The sequence below is a fragment of the Halichoerus grypus genome, chromosome 9 (assembly GCF_964656455.1).
Source record: "Halichoerus grypus chromosome 9, mHalGry1.hap1.1, whole genome shotgun sequence".
Classification (NCBI taxonomy): domain Eukaryota; kingdom Metazoa; phylum Chordata; class Mammalia; order Carnivora; family Phocidae; genus Halichoerus; species Halichoerus grypus.
In genome coordinates this window covers 2244121-2265958 of record NC_135720.1, presented here as the reverse complement: position 1 = coordinate 2265958, position 21838 = coordinate 2244121, and the positions used below count along the sequence as shown (strand labels likewise).

The 21838-nt window shown below is 54.3% G+C and overlaps 1 long non-coding RNA gene across 1 annotated transcript; it reads right to left on the bottom strand.

Moving 5' to 3' along the window:
• Window positions 1-6367: 6367 nt before the first annotated feature.
• On the bottom strand, window positions 6368-12151 carry LOC118537930 (uncharacterized). The gene is made up of 3 exons (XR_004918365.2): window positions 10105-12151; window positions 8562-8623; window positions 6368-6751 (listed from the first exon to the last, which is right to left on the bottom strand). It is a non-coding gene; the product is annotated as an uncharacterized LOC118537930 (long non-coding RNA).
• Window positions 12152-21838: the final 9687 nt, after the last annotated feature.

Here is a 21838-nt window from a genome sequence, read left to right as displayed (position 1 = left end):
CAGAGGGGCGGGTCTAGGAGAGGAAGCTGAAGTCCCCGCCACAGCGCGCTCTCCTCCTGGGTGACCGGGGCAGGTCATCGCTGGGACAGCGGTGTGAGCTGGCGGGGAGAGCGTGAGCTGCACGTAAGCGTTGGCGTAGCCGCTGATGGAGGGTAGGGGGCCGCCCAGAGGGAGCACTTGCTCAGCGTGCCCAGCAGGGAGGAGGCGACAGTGGGTCCCGCTGGTTCGGGGCTCGCACGCGCCCGGTTTCTCTGGGACGTGCGCAGTGCTTCCTCCTTGCCTGCAAATAAAAAAATAGATAAAATCCATTGATTTACGTGGCTGAGCTGTGAGATCATCGCATGTGTAAGCCTTATGCTCAGTCCTGATGTCCTGTGTCCGCTCTGTCCGTCTGCCCCTCCCCATGCCTCCCTCACCCCCAACATCAGCAGAGACCCCAGACGCAGGGGTCTTCTTGCCCTGATCACCCGCTGTACACCTGGCCACAGAGACCAGGTGGGCTGGCCGTGACCCATGAAGCAGTGCGGCCGGAAACCTGGTGGGGAGCCTTCCCCCGGCCAGCTGTCTGGAGCCTGCTGGGCTTGAGATTTCCAGCAGCCTTCCAGCCTCCGTCTGCTCCCACGTCTTGCCTCCCCCATCTTCCTGCTGAGTTGTGCCCCCCGCCCCCACAGCAAGGTGAGGTCACATCAAGGTCACCCAACGGGGTGTGTGAGCCACTTAGTCATTCCTGTGCCCTTTCCCAAAAGTGACTGCAAGGAGCAACAAGCAGCCCTAAGGGAAACGGAGGCTCATGACAGGACCTCCAACCTTCAGTGTCAGAGGTTTTCAAAAGCCAAACAGAGGTTGTGAAAGCCCCCCCCCACATTCCAGGAGGGACCCTTGGTCAGGAAGAATGTGCTGCACAGTGTCCTTGGGCTCAGAAACGGGACTGTTTGCCTTTGGAAGCTGGAGTTCACGTCACCCGTTAGCATGACATTCAGCCGGGATGACCTCGTTCCACCGGAACCACTTGGCTTCCGACAGGACAGACCGGGGTGTTCCCAGGTCGGCCGAGGAAGGGCAGATGAGGAGCAGGCGTGCTCCCTCCGGGACCTCCGGTCTCCTAACCCGAGAGCACACATCCAGCCCGGGGCCAGCGCCCGCCGTGGGGAGGTTCGCTGGGACCCCCTGGGAAGGGGTGCCACTGGCCATGGAGTTACTCTGCAGCCAGGACCGCGATGAGCGTCTCACCCGCACGGTGCTTCAGTGAGAGCTGGGGAGGGCCGGACAGTGGGGAAGGTGCAGGGACGCAGATGTTTGCCCGCAGCCATGTCACCGAGGAGAAACAGAGCCTCTCCCGTGTAACGTGGAGTGAGCTCAGGTGGGCTCCTCGCGGGCCCTGCAGCTGTCCAAGCCAACAGGGCTGTGGTGCTTCCTTCCTCACCCCTCCTGGAGGATGGGCGAGTTCCTGCAAGGGACGGCGAGTTCCCCAGAAGACTGACAAGGACAGGGTTCTAATCAGGATGATGCGGTCTCCCTGAGCGGCAAGACGAATGGAGGGGTCCTCATGGGACACTGGGTCCCGGGGGCTACGCCTTCTTACCTGGGCACAGGGGTCATCCTCGGAGGAAGAAGGGAGAGCCACTGTGCACTGGGGAAAAGTCCTCCCTGGAGACTAGAGCTTTTCTAAAGTATGTGGTCTCCCCTTTCCTGGGCACAAATGATCCTTTCTTGCACTATAATCTCTTTTCCCTTCAAAATAAAGTAAACAAAAGATAAAATAAATACATCGCTAAAAAGAGAGGAAGAATTCTAAGATAAAATACAGCAGAAGGTCAAGTAAAGTACAATAAAAGGTCAAGTAGATAAGCATAATACAATTATTTTGTCCGTTAAAAACAAAACAAAAACTCCAGGAGTCGCCTTGACTGTCTAAAAGTCTTAAAGCCGTTAGGAAACAGCTAAGGTAGTAATGTCCCATAGAAATATAACACGGGCCACTTACGTAATTTTACACTTTCTGGGAGTCGCGTTAAAAAAAGTAAAAAAAAGAACAGCGGCAATTAATTTAAATGGTATGTTTTGTGCAACTCAATATGCCCAAACGCCCTCATGTCAGCACGTGACCAGTACAAAGCATGTGATGGGGTCTCGCCGGTGTCGCACCTTTCTGACCCAGCGTGATTTTCGCTCTTACCGTGCGTCTCAGTTTGGAGCAGCCCCTTCCAGTGCTCGGTGGCCACGTCTGGCTGACAAGTGGCACCGGATCCACCGGCTCAGTGTCCGCATAAAGGGCGAAGGCTCCAGGTCACCACGGAGAATGGGACGCTCTCCAGCTCCGACCAGAGGCACAGGCGAACTGCACCCGAGGAGGCGAGCAGGTGAGAGCCTTCAGGGAAGGGGCGTCCACCCCTCCACAGGAGGGTGTCTTTCCAGCCTCAGCCTCAGCGGGAGCAGCGAGGGGCGCTGCCCGTTTCCCGGAACCCCAAGTCCAGCGGACAATGTGATCCTGCGGCTGTCATTTGCATTTCTTTGATTAGCAGTGAAGCTAAATGATAGGTTATTTTTATTCCTGATGTTATGCTTAGAACCAAAGTACAGAATTAGAAGACTATCACGTATAATTCACTTGGAATCAAGATCAGATGGGAGGGAGAGAAGGAGAGAGAGGGAGACTGGGAGGGACAGAGAGTTACTACAGAATCAAGAGTCAGAGGTGCGGGTCATGTTAACTAGGACCCCAGATCCACGTTCCATATTAGCAGACGCCTTAATTGTCCCCGAGCCCCAGCCCTCCCCCACCCGCACCCTGAGCCACGCCTCTGGGGACTCTCCCCCCTTGAGGTAGTGTATATTCCTCGGTCCCGTTGGTGTTGATCTGGCCACACGACTTGCTTTGCTCTTGACCATCTCCCGTAGCCATGAGGAGGACGTGGTCGCAGCAGCTGGTCACAGAGGCGAGGCCCATGGAGCTGAGCCTCCCTGCGGACCACAGTCCTGCGGCTTGAGGCTGCGCTACCCCGAGAGCAGGGCGATGCACGCTCGTGGCCGGTCACCACGGGGTGGCTGGTTACTAAGCGTTGGCGTGGCACTAACTGACTACTAAGGTTGTGCAGACCCTGGGGAGGCAATACGCAAACAGATACCACAGGGGCACCCCCCGAACTAAGCAGAGGTGAGTCTTCACATCAGAGGGTCAGGGCAGAACACTGGGGGGACGTGCCACACAGAAATGCAGACCGGTGAATTCTCCGAACTCCATGTGGAAGACAACTCTACGGCCCTCCCACGGGAGAGGAGAGAGAGCAGACTGGCATCGGGGTCCTGACTGAGACACTAAATTTAAGAAGCAGGGATTATGGAGATTTTGAGAGAAAGAGTGGAGATATCAGAATTTTACACTCAGCCAAACTACTGTTTAACTTTGACAGCAAAAGAAAGATGTTTGCCACCCATGCACTCTTTCTGAAAACAAACACATTCCTCAATAAAATACACCACCCACACCAAAAATGAAAGAAAACTCCCCAAAGATCTAGAGTCCAACTCCCAAATCCACTCTTTTTCCATTGCCCAGCTTTTTCAAAAATGTGTTCCGAGAAGCATTAGTCTCCCGAGATGTTGGGAAGAGTCGGATTTATTGGTCTGATGGGCGAGGAGGGCCTGTCGTCAGGATGCTGGGCGATTCGTCCAGGTCCCACGGATGCTGAGTAGTGGGCAGGGGTCCAGGTGCTCATGCCAACGTGGAGCACAGCCCTGCGGGGTCCGCGCAGCCCTGAACACACACTTCTCTGTGGTTCTGTCTGCAAGAGGGAAGCTCAGGCGACCACAAACCAGGACAAAATGTCCATCTGCTGTCTCCTCTGTCCAGTGCCCCACTTCTGTTGGGAAGGGTCCTCCCCAACTCCGTGTGTTGCCCACGGATGAGAGTGTGACGCTCTCCTGGCCTCAGTGCTGGGCCCTGGAGGAGACAGTGAGTGACACAGCTGGGATCATGAGTGACCTTTCCCAAGTGTTATTTTGGAGAACGAGGAAGAAGGTTTTGCCCTCTGGGTTGCAGGATGTGACTTGGGCTGGGAATGCTGAAGGCTAGCAGTCTCCGCCTCGTCAAGTGGACAAAGCCCGGCACTCTGCTATCCATGCACCTGCTACAACTCTGCTTCCTCAACACCATCTCTTCCTTTTAAACGAGAGAAACTCTTCATCTGTTGGATGCTACATGGGGATGCTCGTCCTGGTAGAAGGAAGCGTGTTTGCAGTGGGGGTTGGTACTGGTGAGGTCAGAGACCGTGGTGGGGGTGTCAATCAAGGTGGGATGACTTTGGTCACCAACAGCTCCCAAATCTGTCAGCTTTGCCAAATCTCAATTCTGCTGGTGGCTGGCCCCCAGGAGCTGAGGGCAGCCCTGACAAGCAGCAAGAATATGACAGGATTTCCTCCGTCGGCGCCAGTGGCTCTTGGTCAGGCTGCTCCAGAGGATGAAGAGGTGGACCAGAGCGGGGGCAGCAAGCAAAGCTTATTGGGCATTGCTAACATTTATTAAATGACAGAGTCCAAAGCTCCCGGGAAGGAGTGGACTCCAGAGGGCTGACCCTGGACTTTCTAAGTCTAGGGGGTTTTTATGGGCTTGTTGATGGGCTGTTTTGATCTGATGAACCCTCCCTGCACCTGTCAATCAGGTTTTTGTCATCTGTCTATCTTGTGGAAAAGGGTGGAGGGCTCCTTCCAGGCCGGGTGTAAAATCCTTTTAAGGGTGGTTTCCTCTTAGGGCTTGTTCCTGCCCGCCTTTCTTCCAATTATCCTTCGTCAAGAAGACAAGGACTTCAGTCCCAACCACGAGGAGCCGAACTATACCAGCAACCCCAGGGCGGGAAGAGGACGCGAACCAGACAGGGAGGCCGCCGTGAGCAGAGCACCCAGCACGCAGGGCCCTGTGACCACCTGTTACGCGGCACCCTGGGCGGGGGGTTCTCAGGCCTGGGCTGACGAGGGGACCGCGGCTCTGTGCTCGTGGCTTAGGCCTGTAGGAGCAGCCCAGGAAACCCTCTGTAAACGTGCGGCAGGAGGTGCGAGCTCAAGTCCGCATGAGCGGCCAGGGCTGGCTCTGTGAGGAGGGGGCCGGCCGCTCGGGGAGGGATAGCGCCGTCTAATACCCAGTTTCCATCCGCCCTCCCCGTAGCTGCCACTGAGTCCTGCCCCCTGTGGCCAGGGTTCATTTTTAAAGAAAATCCAGAAATCCAAATTTCTATCTGAAATCTCTTGATACTTAAACATTTGACAGTTGGTAATTATTTCTCTTTTATAATCGATTTTAAAAATGCTAAACTTTCTTCAGGCAACCAGAACATGTTTGCAGGTTGCTGATTTGCAATTTTCTTTTAAACACAATAAGCCCTTAATGCTTTACACATAAACTGGGGGCAGTCTGTCTCCACTGGTCTGGTGACTCAGGAAAACATCTCCAAAGACCTTTTTTTTTAAAGATTTATTTATTTATTTTGGAGAGAGCACATGAACGTGGGGGGGGGGGGCAGGGGCAGAGGGAGAGAGAATCTCAAGCAGCAGACTCCCCGCTGAATGCAGAGCCTGATGCAGGGCTCCATCTCATGACCTTGAGATCATGACCTGAGCTGAAACCAAGAGTCGGATCCTGAACTCACAGAACCACCCAGGCGCCCCTACACGGCTTTCTTTAAACGAGGCCACTCTGTGCCTTGAGTCTCGGTCTGTTCTTGAGCGTGTTTTCAGGAATTGCTGCCTCAGCACACATGTGCCCCGGGTCCCCATACAGATGGCCTGCCCAGACCCCACTCCCATCAGAGGGAATTAACCTCACGCAAGGAAACCCTGTGGGCCATTTTTACAAAATACGTTCCACAGGGTGCGAGCCCCACAAAGTGCTTTAAAAAGAGGGTGTGTGGTCAAATGTGTTATTTTTTCAAGATTCACAATATGCAGACTCCTAGGAGCTCCACATTGAAAGCAAACAAAAACAGCAGTATCCGTCTCCTTATCTTTAACACGCAGCCTCCCCAAGTCGGTGAACAGACAGCCCCATTTTCCCACAGTCCTTTCGGCCGTCCTAACTACAAATGGGGCTGTGTTTGGGGAAGTGGACAGTTGATGAGCCTGCCCAGCCCGGGAATCCCCCTCAAGCCTCCCGCGGCTGAGCTCCCTTCCTGGGTGGGAGACAAATCTGCCACCCCACTGAGACTGAGGCAATCTGAAGAAAATGCCTATCATTTGAACTTTTAAAAAACCCAAAATAGGGTTCAAACAGAAACACAGAGCAGGACGATAGACTCTTCTGGTATACTGGTAACACTGAAGTTTCATTAAGTTGGATGGCCTACGTTCTCCTACTAGAAGGCAGAAATCGGCAGGGTAATAAAGAACTAAGGCCCTCTGAATGCTCTGTGCAAGAAACACACTTTATTTATTTATTTATTTTTATATAAAATGAATTCCTTTTTTGATTGTTTTTGGAATTTTATTTTATTTTTTATTACTGTGTTCAGTTAGCACCAGATAGTCCATCGTTAGTTTCTGATGTAGTGTTCAACGATTCGTTAGTTGCGTATAACGCCCAGGGCTCATCATATCACTTGCCCTCCTTAGTGCCCATCACCCGGCTACCCCATCCCCCAACGCCCTCCCCTCTGTAACCCTGTTTGTTTCCCGGAGTCCAGAGTCTCTCGTGGTTTGTCTTCCTCTCCAATTTCTTCCCAGTTTTCCCTCCCTTCTGTGGTCCTCTGTGTTATTCCTTATATTCCTTAGGAAAAAAAAAAAAGTATTTTATTTATTGATTTATTGATTTATTGATTGATTGATTGAGAGAGAGAGAGAGAAAACAAGCATGTTGGGGGCAGAGGGAGAGGGAGAAGCAGGCTCTCTGCTGAACAAGGATCCCCATGCGGGACTTAATCCCAGGACCCCGGGATTGTGACCTGAGCCGAAGGCAGACGCTTCACGAACTGAGCCACCCAGGCGTCCCAAGAAACACACTTTAAACATAAAGATGCAAATAGATTAGAAGCACAGAGATGGAGGAAGATACGCTGTGCAAACAGGAATCACAGAAAAGCTGGAATAGCTATGTTAACAGCCCAAAAGCAGATGTGCCTAATAATAGCTTCAAAACAGATGAAGCAAAAACTGACATCTGAAAGGACTGAGCGAATCTACAATTACAGCTCTCAGTAACTGCTCAACAGAGAAACAGTAAGGACACACAGGTTTGAGAAACACCGCCAACCTGCTTCACCAGCTGACCTTTACAGGGCGTCATAATCACTCATGGATTAGGGTAGACCGTCTTCTGGGCTGTAAAACGGTCTCTATAAATTTAAAGGGGCTGAAATCATACAGAATGTGCTTTCTGACCACAAGAGAATTGAATTAGAAACCAGTAACACAAAGATAGCTGGGAAATCTCCAAATATCTGGAAATTAAACAACACATTTCTAACTAACCCGTGGATCAAAAAAAAAAAAAAAAAAAAAGATCAGAAAGTGCATTAGCTTCCTGGGGCTGCTGTGACAAATTACCTCAAACTGGGGGGGTTTAAACAACAGAACTTTATTCTCTCAGAGTCATGGAGGCCAGAAGTCTGTAATCAGTTTTAACGGACTGAAACCAGGGTGCCATGGAGTGGTGCTTGACCGAGGCTCCTGGGGAGCAACCTTCCTGCCTCTTGTAGTTCCTGGGGGCCCCGGGGGTGCGGTGGGTGTGAGCATCCCTCCTGCCTGCCTCACGTTGTCCTCTGTACTCGTCTCTGTCAAAACCCTCTCTGCGTCTTTTGCAAGGATGCACGTAGCCCACTTGGAGAGTCCAGGATAAAATCCCCTCACAGGACCCTCAACACAATTACATCTTTGCCATGTAAGGTGATATTCATGGGTTCCAGGGATGAGGGTGTGGACATATCTTTGGAGCCACCATTCAATCCACTACACACACAAAGGAAAATAGAAAGTATTCTGAATGATAATGAAAACACAAAATATCAAAACACTGGGATGCATCTAAAGTTGTAAGTAGAGGGAAATTCATAGTTATGAATGTTTATATCACAAAAGAAAGGTATAAAATCAGTGGCTAAGCTCCCGCATTAAAGAACAAAACAAACCTAAGTACATGGAAGGAAATAATAAAATAAGGGAAGAAATTTAGGAAATGGAAAATGGAAACATAATAAAGAAAATGAATAAAACCTGAAGCTGATTCTTTGAAACAGTCAATAAAATTGATGAGCTTGTAGACTGATCAGGGAAAACAGAAATTACCAGTATCAGGAATAAGAGCATGAACATTGCTACAAATGCTGCAGACATGAAATGATAAGAAATGTCGTGAACAAAGATGCCAACAAATCTGACAATTTAGATTAGATTAACAAATTCTCTGAAAGACACAAACCATCACTGCTGACACAAGAATAAATTTAAGAAAAAAGAATAGCCTTATATCTAACAGAGAAACTGAACTTGAAAGAGAAATAGAGAGAACTCCGGATGGTTCCAATGGTGAGTTCTAACAGACACTTGGGGAAAAAAGATACTAACCGTACACAAGCTCTTACCAGAAAGCAAGCAAGGACCAACACTTCCCAGCTCACTTCCTGGGGCTGGCACTCAGCTCGTCCTAAATCCAGACAACCCATTATAAGACAATAAAATTACAAAATAATACCTCTCATGAACATAAATGATTAGCAAATTGAATCCAGAAATATACAAAAAGGATAGTATATCATGGTTATAGTGAGTTGAATTGTAGCCCGTAAAAAGATTTGCTGAAATTCTAACCTCAGGTACCTGTGCACGTGCCCATATTTGGAAATGGAGTCTCCGCGGGTATAATTAGTTAAATTATGACAAGGTCATCCTGGATTAGTGTGGGCCCACAATCCCATGTGATTGGCATCCCAGCAAGAACAGCAGAAGACCGGCAGAGAAGAGCGTGTCTCGGGAAGACAGACGCACAGAGAGAGAACACCAACAGACGCAGAGGTTATAAACCCAGGAACAGCAAGGGTTGTTGGCCACCACCAGAATGTGGAGACGGTGAGGAACGGCCCTCCCCTAGAGCCTGTGGAGAGAACATGGCCCGGCCCACCCCCGATCTCAGACTTCTGGCCTCCGGAACTGTGAGAGAGCATATTTCTGCTGTTTCTGTTAATGGTACTCAGGAAACTAACACGGTGATCAGTGGGGTTCATTCCGGGACTGCAAATCTGGTTTATTATGTGAAAAGCCAAGAGTGTAATTCATCCTATTAACAGAACAGAGGAAAAAACATAATCATTTCAACAGGTCTAGAAAAACACTTAACATACATAATTAAATAAATAAATATACCTCGGCAAACTAGAAATAAAAGGGATTTTTTCTATTCTGATTAGGGGCATTTACCAAAAGCCTACAGCTAATATACTTCATACTGGAAGACTTACACTCTGTCCTAAGACTGTGAACAAGGGGAGCATATATGTTCTCACTTTTCCTATGCAACATTATAGTAGCCAGTGAAACTAGCCAAGGGAAGAAATAAAACACTATCTATTGGTAAGGCAGAACAAAATCTGTCTTTATTTGCCAATGCCGTGACTTAAGTATGCAGAAAATTCTAAGGAATTGCCAAAAAACCTTCTAGATCTCTGAAGTAATTTAGCAAGACTGCAGAATATACGGCAAATATAACAACAACAAAACTTCCATGGCATTCCCACATACTATCAATGCAAAAATTGGAAAAAGAAATAAAAAAAAGTTTTAAATAATATAAAACACATGTTTAAGGGGAAACTTAACAAATAACTGCAAGATAAAAAATTCACTGAAGGGGCACCTGGCTGGCTCAGTCGGTAGAGCGTGCGACCCTTGATCTCGGGGCTGTGAGTTCAAGCCCCACGTTGGGGGTAGAGATGACTTAAAAATAAAATCTTTAAAAAAATACACTGAAAATCCAATACTTGCTGAGAGAAAGTATAGAAGACCTAACTAAAAGGAGATCATGTCCATGGACTGGACAGTAAATATTGCTAAAATGTTAGTTCTCCCCAAACTGACCGATAGATCCAACACACTGTACATAGAGACATGTGGACCCCTCCGGGCACCCACCTGAAGATTCGATCCCTGAGGCCGTGAGGCAGCGGGGAACCAGCAAACACTCTCACAGCCCCCACAGGGGTCTCTGAAGCACATCAAGGGCTTCAGGAACAATTGTCGAGAAAACTGGCAACGCTGAGTCAGAAACAGGGATGTCCTGTTTAAGGTGCAAGATCGCCTTCTCCCGAATTCTTGAAATTTAAGACGTAAACAACAGTGCTGCCATTACTTGAGATTGGAATTACTATAGAATTTCCAAAAAGAGGTTTTTTTTTCTTCCTTGTCTTTCTCCACCCTGCCCAGGCCTTCAGGGGCACAGGCCAGAGCCAGTCAACACAGAAAACCAGGGACAGAATGAGTCCTTCTGGGAACGATGCGGGCAGAGAATGCGGCGTAGGACTCGTGAGCTGCAGGTGGGCCACTGCCGATCACCGTGCTAGAGTCTCGGTGTGTCGTTGAAGGTGATTGTAGCCTTAAATAGTTAGGGAATACTTACACAGTCACGTGAACTGATACATTACCGGGTTTAGGAACCACAGGACGGATTGTCCCAGTGCAGTAGGAACAGACGTTTCTCAAGGTTACAGTTTGGAAGTAGAACAGACCCCCTCCAGCCAGGCATGCTGGCGTCAGTGAACAGAAGATGACATCTTAAGAACATGACTTCACTCTCTGCCAATCACTGGATGCCATTCCACCTGGAGACCCTAACTCTAATTCTCGCCTTTAAAAACCCTCCCTTGGAAGCCATTGGGGAGTTCGGGATTTTGAGCATCAGCTCCCTGTCCTCCAGGATGGCGCCACACCAATAAATAGCCTCTCTTTCTTCAGTGCAAAAGCTCCGTGTCAGTTTTTTCATCGGCTTGCCACGCATCAGGCAGGTGAACTCCTGTTTGGTTCAGTTCTAAAAACCAAACAGAACCGCCTGCCCCGGTAGGGGATGGCATGGAGGCCGATGTGACAGGTTGATTGAGGGAAGACATGCAAAGTCAGTCCCTGGGACCGGTCTGCACAAGGCGAAGCACGCCCCAACTTCGTGGGCACATTCTGTTTGCAAGGACAAGACGGCTCCCAGGCTGCGAGGAGATACAGAATCCCTCAAGCAGCACCGAGAACAAAGTGCTGGTGACAGGCACCACCGCCCCCGGGCGTGAGCGCCTGCGGCTTTGACTCACACATACCGAGGACTATTTCAAGAGGGTGGCATTCCTTGATTCCTTCCCACTTCATTGTTCTGAGAGATTAAATCCATACTTTGTCCCCTGCTCCACAACCTGAGAAAATTTTAACTCCGCATTATGTAAATACGAAGCACAACCGGGTATTCCTAATTGGACCAGCCTCGTGTCCCCGACCCCGGGCCCAGGGCAGCCTCTCCCAGGGGAGGCACAATGCCGCTCATCAGCGGGGCCAATTATGCATGCGGCGCCTGCAGACCCAGCCAGCCCAGGGACAAAGGAGTGCCGCCCGCCTGCATCCCGCTTTTGTGGCCGCCAGCCATCTTTTGTGGTGTGGCCTGGGAAAAATCTGAAGGAGCCGCCCCGCTGCAGAAACCCCTGTTGGAGAAAGAGGGGGCCCTCCTTCCACCTGGCTCCGAGCGCAGCGCGCAGCCGCGGCCCATCTTATTTCCTAGGCAACCGGAGGCCGGGAAACAAGATGCCACAGGGGATGGGTTCCATATCAGGAAAGCGAGGTTGGGAAGCTAAGGAGGGAGGCTGCCCAACAAAATGTCATGGCTGACAACCGTCTGAGAGGGAGGGAGGAGAGGCCCCCCGCCGCCTCCCTCCAGGAAGGCGGAGGCCGCTGCTGTGGGCTGCAGGGACGCGGCCCTGCTCTCTGCTCCTTTCTCTGCCTGCCGGTTGAACGATGGACCTAATTGTAAACCCCTGAGTCACTGCGGTGAGCCAGCCACGGTTGATTAAATAACAAAATCATTAAAACTGACAAGGGGCAGAATCCTTCAAAAACATGAAATCTGTGTGATAAATGGAGCAAAAAAAAGAACACACAGTCATTTGGGCACAGCGCTGAACAATAACAAGCCCCTGTGTAGACCCGAATTGGAAGTAGATTTTGAGCCAAGAAGCTCAGCAGGCACTGGGTGTTGGGTGGAGGCTGTCAAAGGTCTGAAATTCAGATAAAACCGACAGCGCCCAGTGTCTGTGCGCGGCTGCCCACGTCCCCAGCGCCCTCCGCGACGAGGCCCCGCCTGCCTGCCAGCGTCCTCTCTCTGCGTCCAGACCCGGATCCACCCTGAGCGTCAGCCTCCCCTCCTGATCCACTGGCTGCCTCCATGCACAGCGCTGCCGGGCAGACAAGACAGACATTTAAAAGCCGGTCATGTCTTGGATTAGCGTGGCTTTGAGGCCCGAGACGACGAATTATTTTCTGCCTGCCGGAGGGCTCTGCTTCAGGCGTGGGTGGGAGCTTGAAGCCGAGGAAGGGGAGGAAGACGGGGTGCTTCCAGGGAGGGACGCAACAGCAGACAAAAGCCCTCGGGAGCGGAGGGACGTCGCTGGCTGCCACCACCCAGCCGCCTCCACTAACAGAGTCAGAAAGCAGGGGTTGCGTGAACTCACTTTGCACTTGTACAATTTAGGAAAATACATGTATTATGCATTTTAGGCACTAATACAGGTAGATAATTGCTATAATCTGAAAAAAAAAAAAAAAACCTGCTTCCCATTGGGGGAAAAGGGGTTTGAGGTTCTTCCCACAACCTCTGGACCTCATGTTGATAGAATGAACAAAGAAATGATGTCCTCCACATAAGCCAGCTTAAGGCTCTTGGACGTTTTCAAACCCTGCTTGTAAATAAATGTCTTACTAAACTGGAAGCCCCAGGAGGACTAAGCTGGTCTGTTTTGCTTGCCAGGAGATAGCCAGCCCGGCGTAGAGTAAATACTCCATCAATATCTGTCCTACAAAAAATGACGGCCCTCTGCAACATGAATCCTCTAGACTTGGCCGTCTTTCCAGCCACTCCCGTAAAGCAGATTCTGAAGTGCCCTCCATTCGTCTACCGGCTGGCGGCACAATGGTTGCTGAGTGAGCACACGCTCTGGTCTAGACCAGCAGGCAGAAGGAGGCCGTGAGCCTGGGGAGTACCCGCGAGAAGGAAGGACGTTCTCGGTCTGACGGGGCTCCGGAGACCAGCATCCGAAGGGCAGAGCCAGCTCCACAGCGAGCAGGTCGTTCCTTAAGGCAGAGAGTTCTGCTCTCAAAGTCCCACCAACAAATGACACACCGGTTTGAGGAGCTGGGGCATCTGCCCGACTGTTTTCAGTCTCATTAATATTGTTATAAACTGACTGCTAAGGAGTTTATAGTAATCCTTCCTGATTCTGCTCTAGGGATTCTGCTCTTCATTTCATGGGGAGTTTGCTGAGAGCAGAGAGAGCCTACAAGAGGTCATGGGGTCTGTCTACACCTGGTAGGAGCTACCTTACATTTTTAAGAAGGGGGAGCACAGTTCCCCCTGTTTCAGTCATGCTTTGTTAGTATCCATCTCCTTTTGTGAATATAAACCTTTTGTTCCATCTGCATGTAGAAAACCAGTTTCTCTCCATCTTCGGTTCCTTTCCGCCCTGGTGTGTTCACTTCTGGGGTCAGTAATGCTGCCTGGGGTACCCCCTCCCCACCCACCATCCCCTCCGGCTGCAGCCAGCCTCTTCAGATCCCGGGGGATCTGAAGCTGGACTTTTGCTTGGCCTTTTGCTGCACGGTGTATCTTCTTCCATTGGCATTTAATACAATGTTTTAGATGGTCTCTAGGCTCCCTGCGGGCTTCTAGTTTGAAATATTTTGCCATAATTTCCCCCAACTAACAACCATGACTGGTTGCCCTGACATGCAGTCTTGCAAATTTTATTTCTGTTTCTGTTCCTCTTTTGGGAGATGACAGCCCGGAGCACCTTCATTATTGAAGATTCTCTTTCTTATGCAAATTTCATTATTTTGCAGAAATACTGATATTTTCTTAATACCTCAGCAATCTAGAGGAGCCGTGTAGCCCTGCTGTTGTTGATGATGGGCAAATGGGAGTGGAGGGGAGGTGGGCTCAGTGACCCCCAGAAGCTGGGCCACCGCGGTCTCAGAGAGAAATCCCCAGCAAGTCAACATGCAGTCTCTTTTGCCAGGTCTCCGCAGATGGGCCCCGTGGCCGGGATTCTCCCAGGACCCCAGCACGGCCGCCCCGGCATGTCCACCTGAGACCTCGAAAGGCACGGGCTGGTCTGCACTGTCTTCGTGGCGCGGTGCTGGGCTGCACGCGACCTAGGAGGCTTTGCCAGGAAGGAGGCGGGCGCGGACTGAGGGGAGAAGTAACTAAGTGAACTCCGGGGAAGCGGGAAGCTGGCCGGGGCTGCACCTGACACCGTGTCTTGTTTGGAAAGCAGAGTCTTACAGAATGGAAGCTCCCCTGTGGGGCAGGAGCGGGGAATACCTGACTCACTGCTCTGCTGCCTCAACTCGATGGTCTTCTGGGAACATTAGGATGTTCTGGGGTGGCCTGCACCCCTAGCATTTTATAAGCTAAACCACCCCTGAAAGACACGAATGGTTCTCCTTGTGTCTATCAAGTACAGGGCATCTATATGATGAAAGCACTCAATCTTGATAAGAAGTGATTGACAGTTTTTATGAGAGGAACGTGGAAGGTGGTAAAGCTGAGTAAAGTGAATGTATGTTTGTGTGTGTACGTGTATATTGATGTACATGTATATGCACACACACGCACATATATGCACACAAACACACATGCGCACACACGTGCATCTGTTAATATATACTCACAGAAGAAAAGAGCATTAACATAACATAAGGGCCCCAAAACTGCTAACTTAACAGCACAGATGGTATATGGAAAATCTCATGTTCTCACTTTGTTATATTAGAAACATAGTCATGGCTCTGTGGTTGATAATCACACAATCTGCTTTATTTCCCCCATCTCTATGGGTTGTCAGAAAACGCCCTTCCGCGTCACTCTGCGTGCAGTAAGCCATTCCCACTGTCTGGGGTTCCGACCCATCCGTCTGGAGATGGACGGTAAAGAAATTTAATGTATGAACATCCTGACTCCAGAAAGTCACGGGTCCTTCAGAAATCCGTCCACCTAGCTTCTGCTCCGAGCACTATTACTTCGCTGACGATTTACGGAAGTCTTCAGGGTCCGTTTACTAACCAATAAAATAACGATACGGCCAGCTCTAGCTCCCATCTGATTATTGGGAATTATTTAGGAGACTCATGGGAAAACACCCTGAGACATGCAGAGACGCCTCACCACGACTGTGCTCCGGGGTGACGGAGTCAGAGGGCGTGGTCAGGGGGCGCGGTCAGGGGCGCGTCAGGGGGTGTGGTCAGGGGGCGCGGTCAGAGGGCGCGGTCAAGGGATGCGGTCAGAGGGCGTGGTCAGAGGGCGCGGTCAGGGGGCGTGGGCAGAGGGCATAGACAGGGCGTGGTCAGGGGGTGTGGTCAGGGGCGCGTCAGGGGTGTGGTCAGGGGGCGCGGTCAGAGGGCGCGGTCAGGGGGCGTGGGCAGAGGGCATACACAGGGCGTGGTCAGGGGCGCATCAGGGGGTGTGGTCAGGGGGCGCGGTCAGAGGGCATAGACAGGGCGTGGTCAGGGGGGGTGTGGTCAGGGGCGCATCAGGGGGTGTGGTCAGGGGGCGCAGTCAGAGGGCATAGACAGGGCGCGGTCAGAGGGCATAGACAGGGCGCGGTCAGAGTGGTCAGAGGGCATAGACAGAGGGCGCGGTCAGAGGGCGCGGTCAGGGGGCGCGGGCAGAGGGTGTGGGCAGAGGGCATAGACAGGGCGTGGTCAGGGGGTGTGGTCAGGGGGCGCGGTCAGGGGGCGTGGGCAGAGGGCATAGACAGGGCGTGGTCAGGGGTGTGGTCAGGGGCGCGTCAGGGGGTGTGGTCAGGGGGCGCGGTCAGAGGGCGTGGTCAGGGGCGCGGTCAGGGGGTGCGGTCAGAGGGCGTGGTCAGGGGCGCGGTCAGGGGGCGCGGGCAGAGGGCGTGGGCAGAGGGCACAGACAGGGCGTGGTCGGGGGGTGTGGTCAGGGGCGCGTCAGGGGGTGTGGTCAGGGGTGTGGTCAGAGGGCGCGGTCAGAGGGCGCGGTCAGAGGGTGTGGTCAGACAGCGCGGAGAACCGCAAGGAAAGGAGCTCCTGCTCCTCCTTCTCCTTCCGTGAGCCCAGCGCGGGTCCTTCAAGCACCGCGGTCTTGTTGTCTGAGACGCGGAGAAGCTGAGCGGATGCTCTGTGAGCGCAGAGCGTGGCCCCAAAGCCGGTCCGGCGTTGCGGAGCCGATGTGAGCCGGTCAGAATTCCACAGACGTTCTGCTGCGGTTTCTCGCACCCTGAACTACCTTCATATCTGGTGTATATGGTACATACACGCGTCTCGGTGTGTGCGGGACTGAGTCGCACCCTGAGTTGTTGGCTGCTTATGAGAGCGGCAAGTCGCCACGTAGGAGAAGAGCTAGAAGGCACCCGAAGGCCAGGGCCGCCCCGACCCCCCCCCGCAGCAGCTAGAAGGCACCCGAAGGCCAGGGCCGCCCCGACCCCCCCCCCGCAGCAGCTAGAAGGCACCCGAAGGCCAGGGCCGCCCCGACCCCCCCCCGCAGCAGCTAGAAGGCACCCGAAGGCCAGGGCCGCCCCGACCCCCCCCCGCAGCAGCTAGAAGGCACCCGAAGGCCAGGGCCGCCCCGACCCCCCCCCGCAGCAGCTAGAAGGCACCCGAAGGCCAGGGCCGCCCCGACCCCCCCCCGCAGCAGCTAGAAGGCACCCGAAGGCCAGGGCCGCCCCGACCCCCCCCCGCAGCAGCTAGAAGGCACCCGAAGGCCAGGGCCGCCCCGACCCCCCCCCCGCAGCAGCTAGAAGGCACCCGAAGGCCAGGGCCGCCCCGGCCCCCCCCCGCAGCAGCTAGAAGGCACCCGAAGGCCAGGGCCGCCCCGACCCCCCCCCGCAGCAGCTAGAAGGCACCCGAAGGCCAGGGCCGCCCCGGCCCCCCCCCGCAGCAGCTAGAAGGCACCCGAAGGCCAGGGCCGCCCCGACCCCCCCCCCCGCAGCAGCTAGAAGGCACCCGAAGGCCAGGGCCGCCCCGGCCCCCCCCCCCGCAGCAGCTAGAAGGCACCCGAAGGCCAGGGCCGCCCCGGCCCCCCCCCGCAGCAGCTAGAAGGCACCCGAAGGCCAGGGCCGCCCCGGCCCCCCCCCGCAGCAGCTAGAAGGCACCCGAAGGCCAGGGCCGCCCCGACCCCCCCCCCCGCAGCAGCTAGAAGGCACCCGAAGGCCAGGGCCGCCCCGGCCCCCCCCCGCAGCAGCTAGAAGGCACCCGAAGGCCAGGGCCGCCCCGCCCCCCCCCCCCCCCGCAGCAGCTAGAAGGCACCCGAAGGCCAGGGCCGCCCCGACCCCCCCCCCGCAGCAGCTAGAAGGCACCCGAAGGCCAGGGCCGCCCCGACCCCCCCCCGCAGCAGCTAGAAGGCACCCGAAGGCCAGGGCCGCCCCGGCCCCCCCCCGCAGCAGCTAGAAGGCACCCGAAGGCCAGGGCCGCCCCGACCCCCCCCCCCCCGCAGCAGCTAGAAGGCACCCGAAGGCCAGGGCCGCCCCGGCCCCCCCCCGCAGCAGCTAGAAGGCACCCGAAGGCCAGGGCCGCCCCGGCCCCCCCCCCCGCAGCAGCTAGAAGGCACCCGAAGGCCAGGGCCGCCCCGACCCCCCCCCCGCAGCAGCTAGAAGGCACCCGAAGGCCAGGGCCGCCCCGGCCCCCCCCCCCCCCCGCAGCAGCGCCCCACCCCGCGTGCGGCTGCAGGCGGGGCCTCGGCCGATGTCTCCCGCAGGAGTCTGTAGGGCACGGGACCTTCACGTTGTGTTCCAGTTGCTGGTGACCTTTTAGAACACAGTACATTTTCTCACGAAAGCCAGGGTTTGCTCCCCAGACGGGGACCTTGTCCCAGGACAGCATTCCCTGCCCCCTCACCACACAGAACCTCACTTCACACCTGGCGAAGAGCACACCTTTCCAGAACGTTCTCCACTCAGCCGTCCTCGTGAAATGCCGCTCGGGGGCAGTCCTGTCCCGCGGGGAGCCAAGCAGGGCCCGCCCTCCCCAGGAGCCGCCCTCACTGCTGTGCGGATTAGAGCAAAAGACTGGAGTAGAATCGTGTATGGTGAGGCCGGGGGACTTGTGGCTTTAAAAGCACAGTATACAAGTGCAAATATAATGGATTGGCTGTAGAATGAGCTACAGTTTGCAAAGCACACACATCACTGTGGTCTGAATCTTTGTGTCCCCCCAAATTCGTAAGTTGAAAAGCTAACCCCCAAGATGAGTATTGGCAGTGGGTTCTCTGGGAGGTGATCGGGTCATGAGGGTGTGGCCCTCCCGAATGGGACTGGTGCCTGATGAAGGGGGCCCGGGAGCTCCCTGCCCCCGCGCTCTGGAGGCACAGAGCGAGAAGACCGCCGTCTGTCCCCAGAAGAGAGCGCTCGCCCCAGCGTGCTGGCGCCCCGACCCGGGATATGAGGATGAGGTTCTGTTGTGGTAAGTTGCCCGGTCTGCGTGATTCTGCCAGGGCAGCCCGGACGGACGAAGACACGGGTTGCTCCGCTCGGCCAGCATGCCTGTGACTCGGGTCTCCAGCTGCCCGGAGCACAAGCATCACTTCTGCATCACACGGATGGGAACCCGTTACCTGAATTGTCTCCCCACATACAGCGTGGAGGCGGGGATGCTGTGGGCCCGCGAGGGCTCTGACTGCAAGCAACAGACACACTCCTGCTACCCCGGGCATGAAGGGCATTTCCAGGGCGACTGCACAGGCTCAAAGGACCAGGGACAGCGAGGTCAGAAAGGACAGGAACTGGATCACTCCCAGCACCGCGTGTCAACTCCTCACGTACACGGACACCGGGACACAGAAACATCAGCAATTTTCTTCAGTCTTCGAGTCACATTCCAGGGGGAGACCAGGGGTCGGCCCCTCCCTGGCCTTGGGGCAGGCAATGTGCTCGACAGCCAATCCCACCAAAATGTATTTAAACCTTACAGAGAATGACAAACCTTTCTTTTTCTTTTTCTTTTTTGGTTTCCCACTTTCTCTTAAAATTGATTTTGTGATTTTTTTTTTCCTATTTACTTGGATGAAATTTGGACAAATCCCAGGATTTTTCTGGTCAGTCGCAAGCTCTAAAATGTCCTTCATTTTTAATCACAAACATAGCCTGCTTAGCTATTAAGAAGCCCAGCCTGTCTAGTCATCACCTTTTCATTCTTGATTTAAAGTAGGAATCTCGGCCAGGGAAGGGGAGATGGTCCACTTTTCACATCTTAGCCAGACGTTTCTCTTCCATCCCGCCCTGCACGTGGCGGTCTACACCGCCTCTGGAGCGGGGCTCGGAGCAGAGGTGGTGCGGAGGCCGAGGCAGTGGTCTGGCCCGATGCTCTGTCCACTGGCAGGGGAACCGTCCCTTTCCTGGTCTCTGCGGAGGCCTCTGTCCTCTCCACCATGGGGATCTCTTGTCTGCCGCGTCCTCCTCAGCCCCGGGCCCCTCAAAGGATGTGTCCAAGTCCTCACCCTTACTACCTGTGAATATGGCCTCATTGGAAAAAGGGTCTTTGCAGTTGGATTTAAGGATGAGGTCTTCCTGGATGTAGGGTGAGCTCTAAATCCAACAGCCGGCGTCCTAAAACAGAAAGGAGGGGAAGATTCGAGGCGAGGACACTCCCGGAAGAAGGCCCGTGGAGACAGAGGCAGATGTGGGAGCCAGGCGGCCCCCCCACCCTCTGCCAAGGCCTGGTGGTCCCAGCAGGGGCGTGAGAGGCAGCAGGGCTCCTCCCCAGAGACTTCCGAGGCAGCGGGCCCTGCTGACACCTTGATTTCAGACCCTGGCCCCCAGACCCGAGAGGGGCACTCTCCCCTTGTTGCAAGCCCCCGGGCTGTGGTGATTTCTGTGGCAGCCCCAGGAGACTGATGGGGACCCCAGGACGCAGACAGCGGTTCCTCCGTCTCACGGCCGACGCCACACCCACGTTCTCCCCACACACAGCCCTCGCCTTTCTCACTAACACACGTGTGCTTGCACAGATGTGTGTGCATTCATACACACAAGCAGTTTGTTAACACCCAGGGGTCAGAAAACCTTGGAGGTCCTCGTGGATCCTGGAAAGGTGGCCGACCCCCGAGCCACTTCTGGAGTCCTGAGCCGCCCCTTCTCCCCCAAGTTTTCTGGGAGGGATCAGACAGGAGCCCTCTGCCATCTGTAGGCTACGGGGAACGTGCAGAGCTCCCTAAGGCTGTTCTTGAAGCCGGGTCCCTGAATCGAGATGGAGGACGAAGCACCTGCCGCCTGCGCCTTCCCCCCCAAGGAGGAGGGAAGTCCCATCCTCAGTTCCTGGCAGTGCAAGGAGGAGAACAAGGCTTTGAGGGGGCTATGGTTAAGGGAAGAGTTCCAGGTGCAAGTATGGTTACGTTACTAAGTTTGCAGGAAGGTAGCTGGAGCCGATACAATATTCGGGGACAGGGGCTATGCAAGTCACTGGGTAGATGTTTCCTCTCTGCATTTTATTTTATTTATTTATTTTTAAAGATTATTAATTTGTTTGTCAGAGAAAGAGAGAGAGGGAGAGCACAAGCAGGGGGAGCGGCAGGCAGAGGGGGAAGCAGGCTCCGATGCGGGACTCGATCCCAGGACCCCAGGATCATGACCTGAGCTGAAGGCAGACGCTTAACCGACTGAGCCACCCAGGTGTTCCCCCATCTGCATTTTAATTCAGAGTCTGAGCTATAGTAAATGGAGCTAGAATTAAATGAAAGCCTTTCATCAAATATTATTTTCAAACCAGGCAGGGAAGATGACGAGCAGATCGCTGTCAGCTCCACCGGGACCTTCGTCAGCACAGTCCCCGCGACGGCGGTCACACGCCGGCCAGCCCCGGCTCCGCCCGCACCCTGCTGACCGCTGGCCTCGCAAGCCCTGACTCGGTTGGAAAAGGAGGTCAAGCAAAGAAGGAGCTTAAAGGCAGGGTGTCAGGCTGCATTAACTCACCCCAGAGGATTCAGGGACTACAGTCTGGAAACTCTAATTTGCAAGAGAAGTTATGTGGTGCGGTCGACTTCCACTTAAGAACAAGGGAGCACTTCCCTTGCAGGGACGAAGGTCCTCCCGGCCCAGGCCGTGTCCCCCAGCTCATGGCACCTAGAAATCAGGTGGGTCCTGACCTGTCCCTGACTCTCAGGAGCCGCCAGGGTGAGCTGTGGGGAGGGAGGGGGGAAGACCACCGGCAGCTGAGTTCTTGGTTGGGACCCGAGGTTCCAGCTGTAGAGCATGGCCAGGAACAGTGGCAGGAGCCAAGAGGTGGCCACCAGCGTCCTGGGCAGAAGGGTCAGACAGGCGAGGTGTCGCCCTGCACCTCAGCCCTGCTCTTCCACACCCTTCCCCTCGGGCCCCCCCAGGACACCTGTGTCACCCGGGGCTCAGTGTCTCTGGACCTCAGCGTTGTCACCAGGAAGGATGGTAATGACGTCCCCATTTCACGGCACATGCACTTGGAAGCTGAAATAGTTGTGGCCAGGAATTCGGCTCACAAGCCATGAGGCCCCGCACACACTCCGGCCAGAGATCTGCGTGTGCTGTGAGTGTGCTCAGCTGGGGCCGCAGCTGGGGGAACACAACCCCACAGACCAGGGGCCCGAGCACAGGAGTAGATCTCCTCACCGTCTGCAGGCGGGTTCTCTGGAAGCCTTGCT